This window comes from Apis cerana, linkage group LG16 (assembly GCF_029169275.1).
Source record: "Apis cerana isolate GH-2021 linkage group LG16, AcerK_1.0, whole genome shotgun sequence".
Classification (NCBI taxonomy): domain Eukaryota; kingdom Metazoa; phylum Arthropoda; class Insecta; order Hymenoptera; family Apidae; genus Apis; species Apis cerana.
Genome location: NC_083867.1, coordinates 568,669 through 584,444, shown reverse-complemented (window position 1 = coordinate 584,444; position 15,776 = coordinate 568,669). Strand labels below are relative to the sequence as shown.

At 25.1% G+C, this 15,776-nt stretch overlaps 1 long non-coding RNA gene across 4 annotated transcripts in view; it reads left to right on the top strand.

The window, feature by feature from the left end:
- Positions 1–15,776, top strand: part of LOC108004215 (uncharacterized) — a 132,461-nt gene that overhangs the window by 87,202 nt on the left and 29,483 nt on the right. For 3 of the 4 annotated variants that reach the window (XR_009832978.1, XR_009832979.1, XR_009832977.1), the window contains exons 6-8: positions 4,778–6,782; positions 7,432–13,148; positions 13,359–13,501. This is a non-coding gene — a long non-coding RNA (uncharacterized LOC108004215). The remainder of the gene's footprint in view (positions 1–4,777; positions 6,783–7,431; positions 13,149–13,358; positions 13,502–15,776) is intronic. The other variant, XR_009832976.1, reaches the window with a different exon arrangement.

The window sequence follows — 15,776 nt, the reverse complement described above, 5'->3', positions numbered from 1 at the left end:
TTATTTTCGAAAGGTTTCTATTTGTAGCAATTCACTAGAAAATCGATATTCATCTAGTGATAATTTTTTAATTCTAGATATCAATATCGATATTTTAAAAAAATTTATGCATTTAATTGATTCTGTCTTCCATGCTATCAATCGTGAAAAATTAATTTTTTGTGTTCATAATAGTAATAATAATTGTTCATTAGAAAATTATTAATTAAAGTTAAGAAAAAATAGTTTGAAGATTTTTTTCATGCAATATATCTATCTTTATTTTTCTTTCAGAATGTCTTTCAGAAATGTAATTTCATTACTTTTTATGAAAATTGTTATAATTTTACTATAATTTTTTATTTATCATTTTCAATGATAGAAATCATTCGATGAATAATGTTGAATAATAATTTATTTATAATTAAAAATGAGTAATTGACTAATCAATTTTAAAATCAAACAGAAGTTGGAATATTGATATCTAATCCTACTATTACAAAATATCATTATTGCATTACCTTCTGAACAATTTATTTATATAACGAACGAATATTTGCTTCTGTCGCTTTTCCTTCTTCTTAATTCAATTCAATTGTTAATTTTTTTTTTTAATTATTCTAATTATTCTTCATTCAACATATCTGTGTTGTTGTCTTCATCTTCATAAATGTGCGCTGGAAAATGTAATTCCATTCTCTCTTGTGAAAATTGTTTTGATTCTTATCTTATCTTTCCTATACTAGAAATGAATGGATGTGATCTATTAATCTATTTATAATTTAAATGAGTAATAATTGATTGAATTAATTTTGAAATTAAACAAAATTTAATTCTATTTGTACAAAATATTATTATTGTATTATTTTCTGGAGAATTTCGTAATCAAATGAAACAGACGAATGTATTTATTTCATATTTTTGCTGATGTCACAGATATAAATTAATATTACAACTTTACTGTATCTGTGGCATAAATTTTGAATTTATCTTTATGAATATTAGTTCATCCAGAATAATGTTAAGATTTTAATGAAAAAAGTTTTAAATTTTATTATTTTATAATATTGAAATTTAGTTCAAAAGATATTTCAAATGTTTTTTTAATTATTTTCAATTTTAGTTTGCAAATTATTAATTTGTTTTTGAATGTTACTCTCAATTAATTTTTTCTTTTCAAATCGAAACCTGATAATAGCGAAGTGAAAATAATATCAAATTATATAATTTTTTTGCCTGAAAGTTTCAAGAATATTTAAAAGAACATCTTGTTACAAAAAAAGTTAAACGAATTTTGAAAGATGAAAAAGATAGATTTATAAAATTGTATGTTAATCAATTTCATAAGAGCCATCGAATTTGAATGACTTGTGAATCTGTTTTATTATTAAATTTTTACTTATATTCTTTTTATTGCGAACCATCATATTTTAATATCATTTTTAATATGCTTATTTTCATGCAAATTCTCGTTTGCCTAAATACGCAAATAATCTGGTTGAATTTAATTTAATTTAATAAATTTTGTAATTTCATCTAATATATATTGTTTGTTTTTTAATTTCACTTCCGTAGAAGTAGCTGTAACATAGAATGTTTCTTATCGGATAATAATCTCTTTTTGATTCTTGAATTTTTATAGATCATGAAAAAGCTTTTTGTCACTTGTGTGAATTATTTCATATTTCGTGATAAACCAGTATTTATACAAGAGCTTTCAAGAATGATAATTTTTCTCTTTTATTTTTAAAATGTTTTATATATACATTTTTAATTTTTTTGTTCTTGTTGAAAAATTACTTTTTACTTTGTCATTTTAGAAGCATCGTCCTGATTCGTGTAATTTTGATTTTATAGCAAAACTTCATTCTTCAATTTTCATTCTCAAATTTGCAAAATTTCCTGTTCTTTTTTTATTTCTTCTGTTCTTTTCTGTTTTTCATGTTTACTTAATGTATTTAAAACTTTTTTATTTCTATTTAATTTGTCGTTTTTTTTTTTGGCAAATCTATAATTTGTGTAAACCAATTTTGGTTTTGATTTAAGAATAAATAACAATCTTTCTGTTGATTACTATTTTGTTATTAAAGCCATGATGTAATATATTGTTTAATTTGATTTTTTCTTCCTTCCTTCGGTGAATATTCTTCAGAATTTTATATAGTTTCCAAAATAATGAAATTTTTTATTAAATATTTTCATACGTTATATGATTTCATACAACTGCATTATCAAGTCCATCATAATTTTAATTTAATGAAGTTAATATTTATAATAATTAAATTTTTCAAAATGAAATATGAAAAAAAAATATAAGATATTCAACAAAATGTGATATTAAAAAATATGTTATTTGCAATGATTTTATAATTTAATTATTTATTTGATTCACTTAATTCAATAATTTAATCACAAAATAATATTAGTTCTTAAAATTAATTTAAATTAAATATTAATAATAAATATAAATTATACATTATAATATTATATTTTTATATTAGTATCATACTATTATTTATTATTTATATTATTAATATTATATTTCAATAATCTATAATTAATGACTTTTATTTTATAATTTTAAACAAGACTTGCGATTCTTGAATTACTTGAATAAAAAATTTTTCGTTCATATCTGACTTGAAGATGTATTTATTTACAAAAAAGAAGAGATACGCATTTCTATCTGCGTACATATAGATTTTTTTAAATTTTTCATGTATTGTATATGTATAATTCTTAAAGTTGAATAAATTAAATGAGAATCATTTCTATGTATTTTGTATGTTTTATAAATCTGAACTGAAACTATTTCGTGATTTCTAAAATGATTTAAAGAGTAATAGAAAATGAAATTTGAAGTTTATTGTTTAAAAAAATTTACTGTCAATATTACAAAAATTTTACACAAAAATTTTGATTAATCATTTCAAGAATGATGATGTAGTATCAATAATAATAAAAATCAATATAATTACTTTAGTAATAGTTAGCAACAGTTAATTTTTTTTTATTTTAAAAATTAAGATTTGATCCAAAATAGATAATAGGAAGAACTGAATCATATTAAATAAATTTTAAAATTTAAAAATATTAATTAATGTATGATTACAAAAATATCAAAAATATTAAAATGAAATTTGATATAATGCAAATATATATATACATAGTAAATACACTTATTCTAATCAAAAGTTACTGATACTAAAAAAAACAACAAAATTATAAATAATAATTTTATTTTTCAATAATTTGAAAATTGATTTTTTTTAATATAGTTATGTTAAGAATTAAAAAATATAAAAAAAATACTATAGTCAAGATATAGATCATATATTCAATCAATTAATTAATATAGAATTTTTATATTTTGAAGATATTTATGAAAAAAGATTTTTTTACTGCTTTTGGGAGGCAAATATCATAGCATTATGCGATATTTTCATAATAGCGAGAGAATATTTTCATAATATTTTTAAATTTTTAATTCTTATTATATCTTTAGTTATGGAAATATTACGTTACTTCTATAATCTATATGTACAAGCAAGCATAATTTCTTTTGAAAAAAATGAGAAAAAGAAATAAAATAAAAATTTTTTTTCGAGATTTTATTTTTGAGAAAATTGTGTTTAAATATTCGTTCTATTTAAATTCAATTTTTATAATTCTTCGCAATTATTTTTCAAGCTTCTATTTCTTTAAGTGATTCATATTCGCGCCCATAACAATATTATTATAGTGATTTAGCTAATAGTTTAGTTGGGTTGAATGTTCTTCGACAGATATTATAACAAGTGGTATACTTCTTAAAGATAAGACGGTACGCAGCGCGTGTTTATTAAAGAGCAGGGTCTCTCAATGTCACGACAAGTAATTGTATTCGGCGGTCGGACCAGGACGTATTTACAATGAGACATTTTTAGCAAGTGTCTTTAAAAAACTTGTGTCTTTAAAAAAATCTCTTTCTAGTTTAAGGAATTATCTAAGAGGATCAATAACGATAAATATCGCTGCTGATATCCGATTCATCGCTTAGATCTGTATACAAAAATCTTATAATAAACGAGAACAGATCTATGCATCTCTTTTGTAGATTCTTCGAATTATGAACAATGTTATATATCCTTGAATCAAACACGTTTGGAATATATACCATTAGGTTCAGCTATCAGAAATATACAATTATAAGTATAAAATTCTGAAAGACAGTTTTCTCAGATTACGTCATCCTTTGTTTAGGCTCAATAGAATCTGCGTGATAATAAGAGAAAGAGTTTTTTTATATGAAAAATTTCTCCGAATACGATGTTTATAAATCTCGCGAAAAATTCGAGTATAGTTTGAAAATATTATTTCGAATCAAAGTTTGAATCTATTTGCGAAATATTCCATTCTTATCATAAGATTGATTCAATAAATTTAAATGGAGAGACAATAGAGACAATAGAACTATTTTTTCAGCCTTTAATCACAAAAAACAAAATGATCATCAGTTATTAAATTTAAAAATAAAAGTTCAGTAGAATTAGATTTATAAAAATCTTAAAAATAATATACTCCGTGAGAATACATCATTTGGTTGTTCAATTGAATATTGAAAACGAAGTAAGACGATAGTGCTTCGCATGAAAGAGACTTCCTTTTCCTTTCTTACAAATATAAACAAGTAGACAAGTAGTTGTTTAATATAAGTAAAATCTGATATCAAATAATTAATTATAGATAATATATATTATATAATTAAGATATTAATTATAAATCTGAATATTTTTCATATAAACCAATTTGATTTTAGGAGGACAACAATATTGATACGATTAATATCTGATAAGCGAAAGAAAATGCGTATTCGTAACTATCGCTACGATAGAGCGTCTCAAAAATTTTAAATAAGAAAAATAAAATTCATAAAGACTCGATAGATGTCATGAGAAATCATTTTATGGGTAGATTTATCGTTGAATTAAAATGGATAACAAATATGGGGTTATATTGTTGGCAAACTTAAAAGAATATTGGTCAAGGAATAATGTTAATTACATTCTTTTTTTATTCAAACACATTCACAGAGACATGGATTTTTTGGGTGCTTCATTTAGAAACAATTTCAATATATTTCAATACATAAAAAAGCGTTATATGTATGATTATAAAGTTGCTTTCTTGATTATATAAATTCAAAATTTTTGAATTTTTGAATTATGCACTGGAAGATTATGATTTAACAAAATCAACTATGATTTAAAGACCAAATGAGGAGAATTAGAATTTACACGATAGCAGATTCAAATGCTATGTTTATGATATTATGGAGCTTTCACAACAGAGAAATTAAAAGACCTTCGATATCAATCAGAATTATATCTTTACAAAATGTTGTTGGATAAAATTTTTAATGTTTAAAAACATTTGTTCTTGTTGATATATTTATGGATCAGTATTATACAAGCTATTGTGGCTGAATTATTCAAATTGAAACGTCATTCAATTGGGACGATCTTAACAAATAGGAAAGAATTACTAAATCTGATAAAAAAAGAAAAAAAAATTTCAAAACAATCCATGATAGCATTAAAACAATTCAAGGAAATCAATTAATTGGAAAATATAATGAAAAAATAAATCACAAAGGATCAACGACATTTTTTCCCAATATCAATAAACTATTAGAAGAAAAGAGATCAATCAACATACTCAATATGCACAACCAAAAAAGTGTTTTGAGGTAAATAGAATTGATAAGGAATACAGAATATGTGTACAGAATATATGAGAATACATAATAGTATTTTCCTATTCATGCGAAAAAAAATTAAATTATAATATATTAGGTATGCAAATAAATTCCTCCCTCCTTCTTTTTACGATTTTTAATTTTCGACTGAATTCGAATCACTTCTTGTTTGTGGTGAAAAAGCGTCTTTTTTTTTAAAAAGAGTTGTGATAAGTTTCCAATCTTATGCAATAATTTCAAGAGATATGGCGTGCGAAAAGCATCGTCCGCGTTACTGCTTACTTTTTCCATTCCAACTTAAAAAATCAGCTATTGAAGCTACTGAAATGATTTAGCACTAAGAGAGAACGCTGAACGTCTTATAGAACATGCAAAAAATGATATCAAAGATTTAAAACCGGAAATTTTAATTGGAAAACGAAAATCGTTCAGATGCATTGAGAAAGTTTAAAAGATTTAAAAGAAGAATTGGCAGAAAGATTGGGGAGTTATAAGACGAGTATCTATCCAACTGAAACAATTGGATTTCTTTTACTCGATTTATAATAAAATTTGTTATAATTGAATTTGTAGAAAAGAAAGGAGAAAGAATTTATTTGCACATCTGATAAATATACAGCCTTAATATTGTTGTTTTCTGCTCTTTTCAAACGAGAATATTGTATTCAATAATAAACGAATTATATAATTGTATAAATAATCTTAAATTGATATTAAATTATAATTAGTATGTAAATAAAAATGTCAGGCGGATGCAACATTGGTATCAGAAATGACAGAGGATTCTTCTTTTAAGAAAAAAAAGAAATTCTAACACTAATACTAAGAAGAAAGTTCGCTTTTTGTAGAATTGAAGATTAATTTACAGAACTTCATTGAGAAACAATTCGCAGAATAATATCGTTTTTGGAAGGAGAAACACTAACGAAATCTAAGAAAGAACCAAAAATAAATAAACGGATCATTCGTCTCAATGATTAAATCCGACAAATGCCTGTTTTCTATTGTTCATAACAATTTTAGAATATTTAAACAACTGATTGAAATGAGACAGACAACTATCTCTGTAAGTAATGTAGATAATAATTCAAATATTGGAAATATTAATCATTTAAATATAATCATTTAAATATTAATCATTATAATAATCATTATAATGATGTATGGATATGTCATTATATACTATTACTTAGATATAATAAAATCTTCACATTGTGACTTTTATGGGATTTTCGTGGGAATGGTTTAAAACATAATTCGAGATAAATGTAGTGGCAAATATATGAGACAAGGCCTCGATTGTTTCATTAGAAGTTCAATGTGCTTATTAACTTTTTTCTCTTCGATTATTTTCTCGATTATTTGAGGTTAAGTTCAGAAATAGAATTCCGTTTTGTTGCGAAAAATTTATCAAATTATATTCTATTTCGAAATTATCGGCAGAGAGGGAATCGTTGACTGTCGAAATTAATGATCGGCTCAAATGATTTTGTTCCCCAGACGAGAAACAAATTGGTTCTATTTCAATCCTTACGGCATTGACTAACTAAAAAAACTAAAAAAAATTAAAACATCTCTTTATCTCGTATCTTCGTATCTCTAAAAGCTTTATTTGCAGAGTTACCAAAACTCTGGAAATGAAAGCTATATTATGTCTAGAGAAGTTAAGAAAAATAAATCAAAAGGAAAATATAAAATATAATATTTGTTTTTAGGAACAAAATAAAAGAAAGAAAAATGAAGAAGAAAGTAATAAAGCTACATATTGATAAAAGAAAATTTCCATAAAAATTGTTATAAAAAGAAGAAGAAAAAAAAAGAAAAAGAAGAATTTTTGGCTTCGATTCCTTATTGAAAACGAACCCATCTTTAAATTTATTGGTCGTCGAGAGAATCAATAAGAAAATTAAAATAATTATTTTCACGGACTCAAATTTAAATCTATTAAAAGCGGATCATGCTTTTCGATTTTGGCGTGAGAAGATTAGGATCGAAAATGTTTTTTCGATTTTTGTAGAAACGTTACGAAATTATGATGTATTTTTATTATTAAAAGTAGAAAATTTCAAAACTAAAAAAAGGTTCCCATTAGTCAACACGAAAAAGGATTGTCTTTTAGATATTAATTTTCTTAAGAAACGTAAATGTTAATTAGATTTTAGTCGAAAATGTATAATATTTATTGATGGAAAAAAGAATTATTTTCTAAAGAAAGAAAAAGAAGAAAGAAAGACGAATATAAAAGAAAAAATTTCTAAATATTTACAGAAGAAAAAAGTTGAGAATGCAATATTATTTAGCATTAAATTAACATTGAAAATCGTTGGCCCATTAAACATCGCGCCGATTTGAATGAATTATTAACTCTTTGGGCTTCAATGAATTTGACACTTGAATTTGAATGACGAATAAATTTATTTATGTTTGATTTTCTAAAAATATTGTTTCATGAATAGATTTCTTATAATTGTATAATCTTATAAAATATAGAATAATATAAAATAGTCAAATGGCTAGATTCTTTTGGCGTTAGTCCGAATTTGACAATGGTGGCAATATTTTAAAGTTTTTGAGTTTTATAAATATAGAATATGGTAATGAAATTTGTAGAGAAAAGTTCATAAAGTGAAGATGAGTTTAATTTTTCGTTATTGAATAATAAAATTATTTCTATTCGTTAAGAAATTGACGATAGAGAAGAGAAAAATAGCGATGAAAATAGAGATGTAGTAAGAGAAAGTGAAAAATAAGAATAATAGACAATGAATATGAGAGCATTATTGGGATTGTTTGTTCTCAATGAAATAAAAAAAGTGAAAGACATCAAATGACATTTTATTGTGATACTTGTTTTGACAAACTGAGCATGCATATTGGTAATTGTTTTATTATTAAAATATCGTAAAACAATAATATAGATTTAATATTCGACAAATTATATATAAAGACAAAAAACATTTTTCTTTCTTTATATATAAAGATACATAAAATATTAAAAAATTTATATATGTTAATTTATATGTGAATTTTAATTATTTAATTAATTAAATTAGTTGTAAGAAATTCATCAAATGAATGCAGGAAATTATCTAGTTCAGTCGAGCGGAAAAAATCTGGAGAATTAAAGAAAATTTTGAAATAAGGAATAATAGAAAAATCGAGTAGTTTCTGATCTTTGTTAATTGTCTTCATTAAAAGAAAAGAACAAAATTTTGTATCTATTGCAAATGAAATCATTAAAAAGACCTCTTATTCATTGCCAAAGATAAAAGAAATTCTTGATGTTTTATCTAATTCCATTTGATTTTTTACAGTTGATTTCCAAAGTGGATACTAGTAAATTTCGATGGATGAGAAAGATTAAGAGAAAATTGCCTTTTGCGTAGGAATTATGGTAATTTGAAATGATTTATATTTTGCAACATTTTAAACATATGAATACCATATTGGCCGATTTCACTTGAAAAATCTGTCTATTATATTTAAGTAATGTAATTATCTATGAAAAAATATTTGAAGGGAAGATATTAAACTTATAAAAGATATTCTTCCTTCTGCAGATTTATTTATGAAATCATAAAAAATGCATTTTTGTAAAAGAAATAAGATTTGGAATATATAGTTGCGAATTGGAATAAAAACAAATGAAACAAGATTAAAACTATTCAGAAATGGAAAATTCTAAAAAATATTTTCCAATCAAAAAATTTCTTGAGACTTATTACAAGAAATTAGAATTTTTGTTAATTTTTTTGTAAAAAATTGATTGCAAAATTTTTACATCGTTTGATTGAAGACTTAATATAGTTTAACTACTTATTGTCAAGAATTGAAGATAAAATTGTTTTAATGTATTCAAAAAATGGAAAATTTATTTTGGATATATCAAATTTTGCAATCTTAAAGTGCTCCTCAAAAGCAAGAAGGATAGAAAGAAGTCATCGTCTATTTCTTAAAAAGATTGGCAAAAGATTATTACAGAGATCAAATATATAATTAAAAAATTATTAGCAATAGTAAAGTCAGTAAAATATTTCCATAATTTTTCTTTTTTTTTTACTAGCAGAAGTTTCTGTTAAGAATAGATCATGCAGTTTTACAATGGTTTTACAAGAATATGATTTTGAAAAGATAGAGATTATAATAATGCATATTCAATATGCAAAAAATGTTTATGCCAGAAAACAAAAGACAGGTTCATAGAATCTTTTCTTTGTTTCGAACGACTTATGAAATTTCAAAAATTTAAAATTTAAAAAAGTTTAAAAATTATCTCAATTGGAAGATAAAGAAATAAGATTTATTTTTAAAAAGAAAAAATAAAAGAAAAACCAATCTGATACCAAGATACAATAAAGTTTTCATCCGTCACAAATATAATATTGGAAAATACGAGATTTCCTGAAATTAGAATTGTTTCCAAAAATAAAAATCGAAAAATGGCGAAAAGCTGATTTGGCTGCTAGTAGTATCTCAAAAAAACACTTTGGAGTAAATAAAACATTAGCAAAGATACGAAAATAATTTTATTTTTTGACAATATATAGAAAATTGATGTAATATTTGATTGTAATATTTGACGAACGAAGAAAGAAATGAGAATGTGGAAGATTTATAATACTCGAGCACCATTTGAAAAAGTAACACTCGATATTCACTCTTGAATCGGAAATCGATTTTCGCTGATTCTGATCGACTATTTTGTAAAATGGCCTGAATCAATGCCAATCAACAATCTACAATCTACAATCGCCAAGATTCTCTTCAAACATCTTATAAATGGATACAGAATGCCTTTAAAGATTCGTTTCAACCAAAAAAATAATTTTTCAATTTAAAAATTAAATTGCTTGGAATCAGAATCGACTCTATTATATTCCCATTCAAATGAACTGTCAAAATGTCTAATTAGAACTGTAATATTTGGCGATGTTTGTTGAAGAAAATCAATATAATAAGAGGAATGGACTTATTTATTTCTCTTAGCTTAACGTATTTCAAGACATGAATCAACATAAATGTCACCAATTGAAATTTTGTATGATCAAAAGTTTGCCTATACATTACATAGAAAAGAAATCCTTTTAATCAAGAAGAAGAGACTAAAACATATATTGAAAAAATAAAAAAAGAATGAAAAAGATTTATCAATGTGTTTTTGATTCGCTGTTTTAGAAATCTCTTCGAAAGTGATAACATGATACGATAGCCTTATTTATACCATGAATTTAATCTAGGAGAGAAAGTATGGCTTCATCAACCATGGCGAACGAAAGGAAAATATTGGAAATTACAGAAAATAAGATTAGGAAGGACTCTATACTAGATAATATAAATGATGTAATTTATCACATTTGATTAATCGATTAGTAATTAATATGAAATTCGAGAATGAAAAAGAAAAAAAGAAAAGAAAAAAAAATTAGTTTCACGAAATAATTTCAAGAAGAGAACGTTTAATATTCTTTTTCGAAGAATATTAGGGCATATGTTAAAGTAGTTTTCTAATTATCAATAATTTCTCTTCGACTATGAAGGAAAACTTCGATGAGGAAGTCGAGTTCTTTTGAAATGATGCCTTTTTGAAGCCGGATTCGGGGAAGTTGCAACAGAATCCGTTCTGTAACGATCCGTAACAGCGAATCAAAAACAATGTTGGTTCACGATGAAAATTCAAATTTTTCTGATATAAGAAATTCATCTAGTGAATTGAAGATACACTTTGAAAAAGAAATTAGTTCCTAAGATTCAGGTTTCAACCTGAAAAGATATTATGAAAATTTAAGTGAAAGATTAAAATATAGATTCGAATATGAACGCAAGGAAAGAACAAAGAATTTAGATATTAATGCCTTACTTGGGATTTTTCTCTGGAATGAAGGATGAATATCGAGATTCGCTTCTGAAGATTAGATGAATTTATAAACCTCTTTCAGACAAGTTTCCAACTAAAAAGAAGTTGAATGAAGTTGTTGCACTCACTTTTTTTCGAAGAGAGAGATATTCTTGAGAATATTGTATTCTATATTAAACGATTTATCATTGTATAAATTAATATTAAATTATAATTCTAAATTTATCATGGAAGAACAAATGTTATTAAGCCGATACAATATTTATGAATGAATATTTATTATATTTCTGAAAATGCACAAATAATTTACAAGAACCAAGCCTTTTTGGATACACGTTTTTAAAAAGATGAATCTTTTTTCTGATTCCTTTTCTTATATTTGAAAATTATTAGCATTAAAATCTTTTACCAGAATAATAGGCTTTATCTCGTGCTCTTATATATGTTTCTTATAGATCTTCAATATAAAGTTATATATTTATATAAAGGGTGTCCTAAAATTCATGCAAGATTTGAATTTTGTGCCATTTGTGCGGTAAAGTGTTGCCAACGAAAAAAAAACAGCATGGCAGCTGATTAGTTTAGGATTATTAAAAAATGGAGATTTACACGAAAGAACAATGCGTTTTCATTGCTGAACAATATTTTAAAAATAATGAAGATTTGGCAACTACAGTTTGCAATTTTCGTACAAAATATAATCGGAATAGTAATTTAATTTCATCAATTTTAAAGAGATTAATTAAGGAATTTAGGGAAACTGAATCAATTAGTGATCTTAAGCACCCTGATCGTCCTTTGACAAGTTCAACACAAAACATTGAAGCAATTCGTGAGAGTGTTGCTGAGAGTCCAGAGACATTAATTCAGCACCATGATCAAAAATTGAACCTTTCAAGAAGCTCTCTATAGCGTATTTTCACGAAAAATTTGCATCTTCATGCTTACAAGTTCAATTGACTCAAGAACTGAAATTTACTGAATAGAATTCATTGAATAGATTATGGAACAACAACAGTGAATGCTGATTTTTCGAACAAAATCATCTTTAGCGATGAGGCTCATTTTCATCTTGATAGATTGGTTAATCGATAAAATTGTCGCATTTGGGGTTCAGAAAATCCACGAGTGATTGTTGAGAAATGCATCCACAATGTGCCATTGTTTGGGCTGAAGCCATCATTGGACTATTCTTCAAAAATGCGGCTGGTCAGGCAATGATAGTTAATCTATCACGAATAATAATTTAGTTTTTGTGCCTAAATTGCAAAATATGAATGTGAACAACATGTGGTTTCAACAAGACGGTGCCATATGCCATACAACTCGAGAAACAATTCAATTACTGCACGAGTCATTTCCTGATCATGTAATTTCCCATTTTGGTGATCCGCCAGAACCGCCCAGATTTAACCCCGACTTAGATTTTTTTCATTAGGGTTTTTTGAAGTCTAAGGTTTATGTCCAAGATAAGTCCACGATTACTCATGCCTTGAAGGAGGAAATTGAGTGTTGTATCAACGAAATTCAGCCACATTTATGCAAAACGATTTCATGGAAAATTTCAACAAAGAAAGGGTACGTATGTGCCAATAAAGCCATTTATCCGATATGCTATTCCATATATAACTTTAACATTTTATGAATCAATAAAAAATTTATAATTTTTATCTCTGTTCTTTATCAAAATTATTTCTTGCATGAATTTTGGGATACCATTTTATATGTGGAAGAATCATAGAGGATAATAAATAAACCAGCCATAATAATGATTCTACTTCTATCAAGTTTACAGCGATAAATTCAACGGATGTACTAGATTCAAGTTATTAAAGCCAATTATTCATATTGCGGCATTACATTAGCGAATCAAAGGAGAAGCATCCGGACTCGGTAATCATAACAAATCTATTTGAATTCTTTTTGTACAAGTAAGTAAATATATCGATTTATATCTATTAAGTTTCAATTCAATTATATTACGAAAATATTATAAGCTATCATGTTTATATAAAAATAAAATATATATAATAAAAAGATAGTGTGCATGACAATATTCTATAAATAATTTATCTAAAGAATCTAATCCAGTTTTTGGTGGCTGCTTTATAATAAATAATGTAAAATGATTTGATTTAAAATTATTATTTTGAAAAAAATAATTGTATTTTCCAAATTGTTGCATTGCGAATATATTATGATCTTGCTCTTGGAACATATAGGATCTTCGTTGATAATACGATTAAAAAATGATTATTTTTCAACAGAATTTTTTAAATAAATATTGAATATAAATTTCTCGCCGATATCTATTAGAATATCGTTTTAATGCTCAATAATTCAAATGCTGAAAACGTGATATTATTTTAATATTCCCTAATTAGTAATGATTGATAATAATTCCTTAACGAATAATTATTAGATAATAATTCGCATCGGATGTCAAATTTTAGATCTAGAAATATTGTGATTCTTCTGAAAAATCTGAAGATTACTTGGTTTTACGTGGTGCACTCAAAGCGCATAAGAAAATAATTATGACATTTTTTAAAACTGTTTATTAAGTAAGTTTTTTTTTTTTGATAATAATGAATCAATTGATTTTTGTTGGGAAGATATCGACACACGGCTTTTGTCTCAAAAAAGCGAATTAAATATACTGATTGAAATCTTTATTTTTTCGTACGACATGCATTGTCATATGCGTTCGATTCGATTACTCATATTCGACGGCTATATGTATGCGCGCTCACTTATTCTATCTCTCTCATTCTCATACACAACATGTATTGAAGCGGTAAATTCAAATTCGTCTCCAACAGTTTTCGAAAAAAATGAGAAAAATTTTGTATTTCTTCGTGAAAACGCCAAGAATTCGCCAACGAATTCTTGCTATGCGCTGTGCAAAAATGAATTTATTTAAAATTTTGCCTAAAAAACTTCTGAGAAAATCGAGTCATTAGAGACAGCTTATATACTTTATACACCATATATTTCAAAATCTTGCTAAGAAAATCGAGTCGTTAGAAACAACCTATATACCCGCGTAGAGGATGCTCGAAAAATATTATAATGAGCCAAGCAATCGTAATAAAAAAGCATTTTTCAAATTTTCAGATCAGTAGAATTTTGCGATCCGTCTGAGCAACGTTGGGACCATTAATCGATTTAGCCACAAAATATAATACGTTGAAAATTCTAAACAAATCATTCCTCGAGGCGTTCTCGATTTTATTTATATAACGAGCAAATTAGATGAATAAATATCTACGATTACGATGAAAAGAGAAAACACATGGAATGGCATTCGTATTCTCGTGCATTCAATGTCACGCATTTGCTCTATAAAAAGAATCATTTTATGCAACACTATCAACATCAACTGATCGATTTAGATATAGAAAAACGAACTTAATCCGAAAAAGGAGATTATGAGCGAATTACCTTCAATCGTATTAAGGATTTTTGAATATTTTTGCACAATGGAAATTATATAATAGAAAACATTGCTATAATAAAGAAAATCCAGTATTTGCATTGAGCGTGAGAGGAAAATGTTTCTATCTACAATCCTCCAAATCCACGATAATAAAGGATGTGTATAACAGGCGGATTTTGATAAGATCAATACTACATTTTCTATTTAATTCAATATTAAATTATATTGAAATATTAATTCTGTTCTTTGCTTCACTTGTTTCATTTAATTATAATTAAACAACGAATACATTATAAATGTGCTATCATTTTGTCCAAGTCGTTAGCTAATGTGTATTTGTAAGAATTGAAAGAATTTCTAGAATCTAAATTTGCATCATAGAATTGTTGGTATATATGAAAAGTAACTTATTTTATATATGTATTTTAAAATATATAGTAAATGATAATTTTATCGCACAATGTATAAACAATAGACATTTTATAGAGACATATTTATTATATGAAGAAAATATTTCTCAAATTATTTTGCATTGACTCAATTGTGTTTTATCATCATATTGGTTTTATCAATTATTCCCATGAGTTTGTTTTTGTATTATTTTTTTCTTTTTGTAACATATGTAACATATATGTAAACATCTTTCTTATTTTTTCATTTCATTGCTAATAAGTTGTCAGAGAAGAAACGAGAGAAAAATCTCTTTTTTTTTAAATTTTTTCTTGGTGTTTCACGTCTCCTTTTCCTTACGCTATCACATGCATTTG